Source organism: Neomonachus schauinslandi, chromosome 5 (assembly GCF_002201575.2).
Source record: "Neomonachus schauinslandi chromosome 5, ASM220157v2, whole genome shotgun sequence".
In the NCBI taxonomy this organism is placed as follows: domain Eukaryota; kingdom Metazoa; phylum Chordata; class Mammalia; order Carnivora; family Phocidae; genus Neomonachus; species Neomonachus schauinslandi.
Window position 1 is genome coordinate 171,995,298 of NC_058407.1, and position 8,924 is coordinate 172,004,221.

An 8,924-nucleotide genomic window follows, 5' to 3' on the forward strand; every position below is an offset into this window, starting at 1 on the left:
AGCACTCCTCACCTGGGTGTGGTGGAGGCTGTTACACCCCAAGGCTGGCCAGCTGCCTCCCGAGCCCATCCCAGGGGACCTGGTCCTCCTCTGCCAGGTGGCCATGCTGCCCTGGGGCCTCGGGGACACTTACTCTGTCATTTGGTGGCTTCGCTGGACTCCTGGATGCACTGGGCCCAGATGGGGTGGGGGCATCACCACGTCTTAGAGGAGCCTGAGGTCAGTTCTTGTACCGTGAGAAGTAGTCACCTCCTCCACAACCAAAGAGGGGCTGGCTGGCAGCTCTGAATTTGGGGCTGGGGCACAGCTGTGGCAAGGCTGCCTCTCAGAGGCCAGAGCAGACAATGCCTAGCTCCTCTACACCCAGCCTGTGGAGCCCACAGATCCAAAGGGGCTGCCATCACTCAGACCCCGCTGGGCTTCTACACCAGGTCAAGCCCTCCCGTGTGTCCCCAGCCCTGCAGAGTGACTCAAGCCCTCTCCCACCCACCCCGAGCTCCTGGTGCGGGTCGCTCTCTGCTCTCTCACCTTCACCCAGAAACTGGAATCCAGGCTCCTGGCAGGGCTGATGGATTATCTCAGGGCATGAGAGGGAGGCATCCCAGGGCCGCCCGTCCCAGAATATTGGGGGCTGAAACCCACGCTCCCAGGTTTGCTCACCTTCCTCACTGGCAAGTTCAGTGGTCGCAGGGACAGAGCACAGGGCTTGTGGAATGCCTGAAGACACTAGCTTGTTGCCAGCCCTCTGCTGCTCAGGGCCTTGGCGTCAGTTACTGATGCACCCGAGGTGACAGCTGGAGTTTCTAAGGCAAAGTGATCCTCCGAGTAACCTGAGAAGGCCCCAGTTACCAGGCAGACCAGCAGGATGGCTGGACAGCTTGGCCAGGGCCCAGAGTGGCCAGCCCCTGCTGAGTGGTCCTGGGGGGCAAGCAACAATGCTCAGACAGGAGTGAAGGCTGGCTGGAGCCGGGCCATGGGCTGGGTCCACCCATGAGGTCATGGAGCTTGGCAGGTGGGTCGAGAGGGTTCATCTAGGCTGTTTTGAGATGAGGGGGTGTCCCTCAGTCCAGCGATGGCAGAGGGGACTGATGAGACTCAGGAGGGCATGGGGACCCGGTCTCCATGGAGAATATCACTGCCAGAGCCCCGACGGTCAGATTTATCGTCAGAAGAAGGGGAGATCCAGCCCAGGAAAAAAGGTTTGGGTGGGCAAAAAGATGCTCACAGAAGTAACTTTGGAAGTGAGTGGAATCTGCAAAATTAAAGGCATATGGAACTGCACACAACACCTCTAGCTAGGGAAGCTGTTTCCCCCGGGGTACGGGTTAACAATTCTGAAATCACACATGTGCATGCTGGAATCAAACAATTATGTAAATGGACTGTGGCAGCCAGGTTTCTCTCTCGTGGAGTGGGAGGTTACAGGCAAGCAAAGGGGAAGGCTAGAATAATCCGTGCGGTACTGGATTAGAGTCGGGGACGTCAGTATGAACTCATGCTCAGCTTACTACAGCTGCAGATGGACACATATAGAAATATTTATAGATCTGTGTACATGCATAGGTTAGTATATGAACGTATGTCTGCTTATTCTGTCAGCAAGAGGGCGTGGAAGCAAGGTACCCCGGCAGCAATGAGCACATCTAGAGCCAGATCTTGGCTTCTAATATCATTCTCCAATAAAAGGAGCCTGGGATGCTTAGAGAAATGACTGATTCTAGGCCTGGGGCAGGAAGGACACAGGATGAGCCTAGAGCATCTTCTAGTGCCAGAGAGTACAAAAGTGCTAAACACACACACACACATACACACACACCCCCCCTCACCCTCAAGTGCATGCGGCCATGTACGATGGGGTTTGTCAAAGGGACACAGGAGCAAATTGAGAGAGATTTCATTGGCCAAAGATGGAACAATTTGAGCAGAAAATAAATAACATAGTACTGGATTATAACCCAAAGTATAAAATAAATATCCATGAGTCTATACTGATGTAAACAAATGGTTGAATAAATAGGGGAGAAGAGACGTATCTCCCATGCAGAAGAATTCCAAGTAATTTATAACTTCCCCCCTTTAAGTGTGGGCTTCCTTCCATAGTGACTTCCTTCCAACAAGGACAGAATGAAGGGGTGGGTATCACAGTACTTTACAGCGGAGAAACTGACAAACACGACCTTAGACAGGTGATCAAGGTTAACAGCAATGGGGAGAAATCAGGTTGATGGCATGTGCCCTTCATCTGATGTGATGTGAATGGCACTTAGCTTCTGTGACCTTCCTCTCCTAAACCCATAACCAGTCCGGCTATGAGGAGGAAAAACATCAGACATACTTAAATTGAGGGACATTCTTTTTTTTTTTTTTTAAGATTTTATTTATTTGTGAGAGAGAGAATGAGAGACAGAGAGCATGAGAGGGGGGAGGGTCAGAGGGAGAAGCAGACTCCCTGCCGAGCAGGGAGCCTGATGTGGGACTCGATCCCGGGACTCCAGGATCATGACCTGAGCCGAAGGCAGTCGCTCAACCAACTGAGCCACTCAGGCGCCCAAATTGAGGGCCATTCTAAAAATATGGGGTTTGTTAAAGGGATACAGGAGCCAGCTGAAAGGGCTCCCAGGGGCCAGTGCTGGAACAATTTGAGCAACAAAGTCAATAAAATAGTGTTGGATTATAACCCAAATAAAATGAATATCCACCGGTCCATACTGATACAGACAAAACATACTTGACTTTTCAAAACTGTCGAGGTCAACAAAAACAAGGAAAGTCTGAGAGACTGTCACAAGTTGGAGGGGCCTAAGGAGACCTGATGACTCGATGCAATGTGGGATCCTGGGGCAGAGAAAGGGCATTAGGTAAAAACTGAGGAATCAGAACTAACTAATGATAATGGATCAACATTAGTTCATTAGTTGTGACAAATGTACCATAGTAATGTCAGACGCCAGCAATATATTGGAGACATCAGGTGTGGGGCAACGGAGAGCTACCATTCCAGCTTTTCTGCACACCCAACACTATTCTAAAATTAAAATTTTTTTATTAAATCCCAGGCTGTGGGAGCTGGGGATCAGATGGATGGGACAATACTCTTTTTTTTTTTTTTTCTGAGAGAGAGAGAGGTGGGGAGGGGCAGAGGGAGAGGGAGAGAGAGAATCTTAAGTAGACTCCACACCCAGAGCAGAATCCAACCGCGGTTTGGGTTCACAACTCTGAGATCAGGACATGAGCCAAGATCAAGAGTCAGAGGCTTAACCGACAGCCACCCATGCGCCCCTGGGCGATACTCTTAATAGGTCAAGACAATTGAGCTGGATGTTTTCCAGAGTTTGCTTACCCAAAGGTGCTCCAAGTTACTGTGTGTGTGTGTGTGTGTGTGTGTGTGTGTGTGAGAGAGAGAGAGAGAGAGAGAGAGAGAGATGTCTGTATATGTTCTCTCATCTCATTTACATTACAAACTCCACTAGGGAGATTACAGTATATCCTCTTTGGGAGAAAACCCCCAAAACTGTGAGTGAACCAGTGTCCACAGAGCATGGTCAAAGACTGACTGATGCTGGAATAGAATACCCCTTTGAGCACAGCTCCAAATGCCTACCAGACCATGTAGTTGTTGTGCTGCATGGTAATTATGCATAAACAGTGATAGTCACATGGGTGGCTTTACTTGGCACGCTCTTTTGTCTTTTTTTTAAGTAGGCTCCATGCCCAGTGTGGAGCCTGACACGGGGCTTGAACTCACAACCCTGAGATCAAGACCTTAACTGACTGAGCCATCCAGGCGCCCCTCTTTTGTCTTCTTGATTAACAAACTGATATTTCTCTAGATGGTAAAAAATGGCATCACCTGACCCTGCTGATGGGGATGTAAAATGGTAAAACCATTATGGAATACTGCTTGATGGTCTGGCTGGCTTAGCTGGTAGAGCACTTGGCTCTTAGTCTCAGGGTCATGAGTTCAAGCCCCACGTTGGGCATGGGACCCACTTAAAAAAAAAAAAGCTAAATGTACACCTATCATGTAAACCACCCATCCTAGATATTTATGTCCCCAAGAGAAATAACAGTGTATGTCCACGTAAAGACTTGAACATGAATGTTTATAGCAGCACTATTCACAAAAGCCCCAAACTGGAAACAGTTTATACATCGATCTACAGGCAAATGGATAAACAGACTGAGGTATATCTATGCAATGGAATGCTACTCTATAATAATAAGAAATGAATTACGATACACATAACATGAGTGAGCCTTAAAAATGTTATGCTAAGTGAAAGAAGCTGGTAACAAGAGGCTCTATGATTCCATTTATATTAAATTCTATAACATGCAAACTGATCTGTAACATCAGAAAGCAGATCAGTGATTTCTGGGGCCAATGTAGAGGCAAGGGTGAACTGCAAAGGACCTTGAGAGAACTTGTACACTTCATATGTATATGGTTTGTTGTATATACCTTAATAAAGTTGATTTTTATTTTATTTTTTTAAAGATTTATTTATTTGAGAGAGAGAGAGTGAGCATGGGGGTGGGGGAGGCGCAGAGGGAGAAGACATTCTCAAGCAGACTCCATGCAACACAGAGCCCGACACAGGGCTCGATCCCAGGATGCTGAGATCATGACCCGAGCTGAAACCAAGCATCAGATACTTAACCGACTGTACCACCTAGGCACCCCTAAAGTTGATTTTTAAAACTTGAATTACTTGAGGGGTATACTCCTAAATCCTGTAACTTAAAGGAGATGGGGGAAATGACACACTGAGCCAGACCCGATCATGGGATGGCAATTTTCATATATTTTTAAATCCCATTTGTTTGTTGTGTTCTCCTAACAAAGTCAGAATTGTTACCTCCAATTTAGAGAGGAGAAGATAGAGCTTCAGAGAAATGAAGGGACCTGTCCCGAGTCACACCGGCTTCTGAGCAGCTGAGGTAGGCTTTGACCCTCCCCAGCCTCCACCCTCTGTCAGCCCTTGGGAAGACATAGAGTTTCAGGACCCTGGCATTGACCACAGAAGGACAATGCAGTCCAGCCTGGATCCTCGCTCCATGTTTCATGTTCTGCCTTCTTTAAGGCTTTGCCCAGGATGAACAAAAAGGCTCAAAATGTGCCCTGGTATTTCCCACCCCAGTCTCAGAAGGTTGAGCCAAGCTGTGGGTTTCCTGGGGGGCAGGAAGGGGTGTCCACGGATTTGGGAAAAGAGACCCCTGGAGACGCTTGGGTGGGTGCTGCTGAGAAGGGCTGGTGTCCTTGACTCCTCACTTTGTTGTACAAGTCAAACTCAAACACTATCCAATCCTATGGATGCCACCTTCTACTTTTGAATTATAACCAAAACCCACCTGCTTCTCTCCACTGCCACGGTCCAAGCCACCATGATCCCTCTTCTGGACTGGTCTCCCAGCCTCCTCCCTGGTCTTCCCTTTGTCCCTGCAGTCAGCATAGAATCCAGAATGATCCGGTCAATCCAAAGTCAGATCCTGTCACTCCTCTGCTCAAAACCCAACCCATCGCTTAAGTCCTCACCATGGCAGGTGGGACCCTACCCAGTCAGGCCTCTTGCACCTCTCTGACTTCTTACGCAGACCTCAGGGCCTTTGCACTAACTCTTCCCTCCACATAGAATCTGTCCCCACCTCCCAAATCTGTTCAGATGTCTCCTGTTCCACCCTATTTCTCTTCCCTTCCCTGCTTTCTGCTTCTTCCTAGTACTTCTCACCATCCACGTGCCATGTGTGTTTGCTGATTTGTCTTGTTTCATGTCTGCCCCTGCCCATTAGAATACAAGCCTCAGGAGGGCAGAGATTTCTGTTTTGATCATTGCTATACCTATAGAACCTAGAATAGTAATTGGCGCATAGTGGGTGCTCAGTATTTGTAAAAGGAGTGAGTACATTAATAAACCTTACCCTGAGGTCCCAGCCCTATAACAGAAGGAAGTGCATTCTCCTCCCAAGGCTGCCCTAAGTGATTTTTTTTTTTAAGATTTATTTATTTATTTGAGGTGGGGGCAGAGGTAGAAGGAGAGGGGAAGCAGACTCCCCTGCTCAATGGAGAGCCCAACGCAGGGTGTGAACACACAACCCTGAGATCATGACCCTGAGATCATGACCTGAGCCGAAAACAAAACCTTAACCAACTGACCCACCCTAAGTGATCTTATGGGAATCTCGAGGAAGGCCCCCAGTGTGGCACATGGTATGCATTATGTGATTATTATTATATTCACTATAATTATGTCCTTCTGACAATTCAATTGTGTTCCCAAAAGCTACAGACCATCTTTTAAAACATAAGCTTTTATTTTAGAGTAGTTTTAGATTCACAGAACGATTTCAGAGTCCAGAGTGCTAACCATTACACCATGGAACCGCCACTCACAGAAAGATTTCAAAGACAGTACAGAGTTTTCATATACATATCCAATGTTCATTTCACATCCAATGTCCCTTGCTGCTGACATCTTACATTACTATGGTAACTCTGTCACGATTAATGAACTAACATTGATCCATTATTATTAACTAATTCAGAGTTTCTTAGTTTTTACCTAATGTCCTTTCTCTGTCCCAAGACCCAATCCAGGATGCCACATAGTTATCATGTCACCCTAGCCTCCTCTAATATGTGGGAGTTGCCTTGGTTTTGATTACCTTGACAGGTTTTTTTTTAATAGCTTTTAACAAATTTATTAAATATGATCTTTAGTACCCTTCTTGTTCTTCTTGTTCTCCTCTTCCCTCTCTCTCTCTCTCTCTTTTTTAAAAGATTTTATTTATTTATTTATTTGAGAAAGAGAGAGAGAGAGAGAAACAGCATGAGAGGGGAGAGGGTCAGAGGGAGAAGCAGGCTCCCTGCCGAGCCAGGAGCCCGATGTGGGACTCGATCCCAGGACCCTGGGACCATGACCTGAGCCGAAGGCAGTCGCTTAACCAACTGAGCCACCCAGGCGCCCTCTCTCTCTCTTTTTCAATGGACAGTTTTCAGGAGTATTGGTTAGCTATTTCACAGCATGTTCTCAGTTGTGTATGCCTGATATTTTTCTCATAGTTAGACTGGTTATAGTTTTGGGGAGGAAGACCACAGAAGCAAAATGCTATTCTTGGGGCGCCTGGCTGGCTCACTCAGTTAAGCGTCGGACTCTTGATTTTGGCTCAGGTCACGATCTCAGGGTCGTGGGATCGAGCCCTGCATCAGGCTCTGCACTCAGTGTGGAGTCTGATTGTGATTCTCTCTCTGCTCCTCTCCCCCCACCCCATGCACTCTCTCCCTCTCTCTCTAAAATGAATAAATCACGTCATATCAATGGCACAGGGTATCACCCTGATTTACGTGCTGTTAACCTTGACCACCTGCCTGAGGTGGGGTTTGTCAGTTTCTCCACTATAAAGGACTCTGTCCCCCACCCCCTCATACTGTCCTTGTTGGAAGTCACCGTGTGCAGTCCCCACTTAAGAAGGTAGAGTTTTGCTCTATATAAATTATTTGGAATCCTTCTGCATGGGAAATATGTCTCTTCTCCCCTATTTATTTGATCAGTTATGATCGAGTATGGATTCACAGATATTTATTTTACACTTTGGATTATCATCTAGTACGACGTTATTTATTTCGTTGCTCAAAGTGTTCCATCTTTGGCAAGTGGAGTCTCCTTTAGTTCACTCCTATGTCCCTTTGGCAAATCTCCATTGCTCTGTGTGTGTGTGTGTGTGCATACGTGTGTTTTACAACTGGCATTACAAGTTGGTCCAGGCTCATCCCAGCCCCAGAATCAGCCATTTCTCCAATGTGCTTTGATTTATCCTGAGGGGGGAATAATATTCGAAACTAAGATCTGGGCACGGGATGTGTTGTTCACTGCTGCCGTGATGTCCTTGCTTCTCGCCAGCTGGCTGACGGCAAGCAGACACATGCCCCTCTAGCCATGTGGTCTCCATCCGCTCCTGAATTTACTCAGGTCAGCATCCTTTTGCCTCATCCCCCTCACTGAGCTTACCTTAGACATTTGTAATTCGGTTAGATTCTTTTGGTCACATTCTGTCTTTCATCTTGGGATGCCCCAATTTCCTTGGAGATTTTTAAATTTGCAGGCATTGAGGGTGACTCTTTGTGCCATAACTGCCCATGGATTCTGACACGTGTGTGATTGCATGTATCGCCATTACCGTGTCACTGCCCTAGACTAGCTCCTGTGCTTTATCCACTCAACCCCTCTGCTCCCCATCCTCTGGCAACCACTGATCTCTCTGCTATCTCTATAGTTTTGCCTTTTCCAGATTGTCACATAAACGGAATCATACAATACGTAGCCTTTCACGCTGGCTTTTTTTCACTTAGCAATATCCATCCTTGTTTCTGTGTCTTGATAGCTCATTCCTTTTTTTTTTTTTTTTTTAGTATCATTCCATTGTATGGATGTACCACAATTTCTTTATCCATTCACCTATTAAAGGACCTCTTGGTTGCTTCCAGTCTTGGGCAATCACGAATAAATTGCAGACAGGTTTAGTGCAGATCTAACTTTCCAATCAGTTGGGTAAATATATAGTAAAATTGTTGCATCATGGTAAGACAAAGTTTAGCTTCCTCAAACTGTCAAACTGCTTCCAAAGTGGCTGCACCATTTTGCATCCTGCCAGCAACGAATGAGAGTTCCTGTTGCTCCACTATCCTTGTAGGCAGCTGGTGTTGTAAAGGTTATTTGGGATTTTAGTGTGTATGTAGTGGTATCTCATTGATGTTTGCATTTTTTTTTTCCTAATGTTAAATGATGTTGAGCATCTTCTCATATGCTTATTTGCTCCTTGTGCATCTTCTTTGGTGAGGTACCTGTTCAGATATTTTGTCTATTAAAATTTTTGTTTGTAATTGTTGAGTTTTCAGAGGCTTTTTTACATGTATATTTTGGATACAA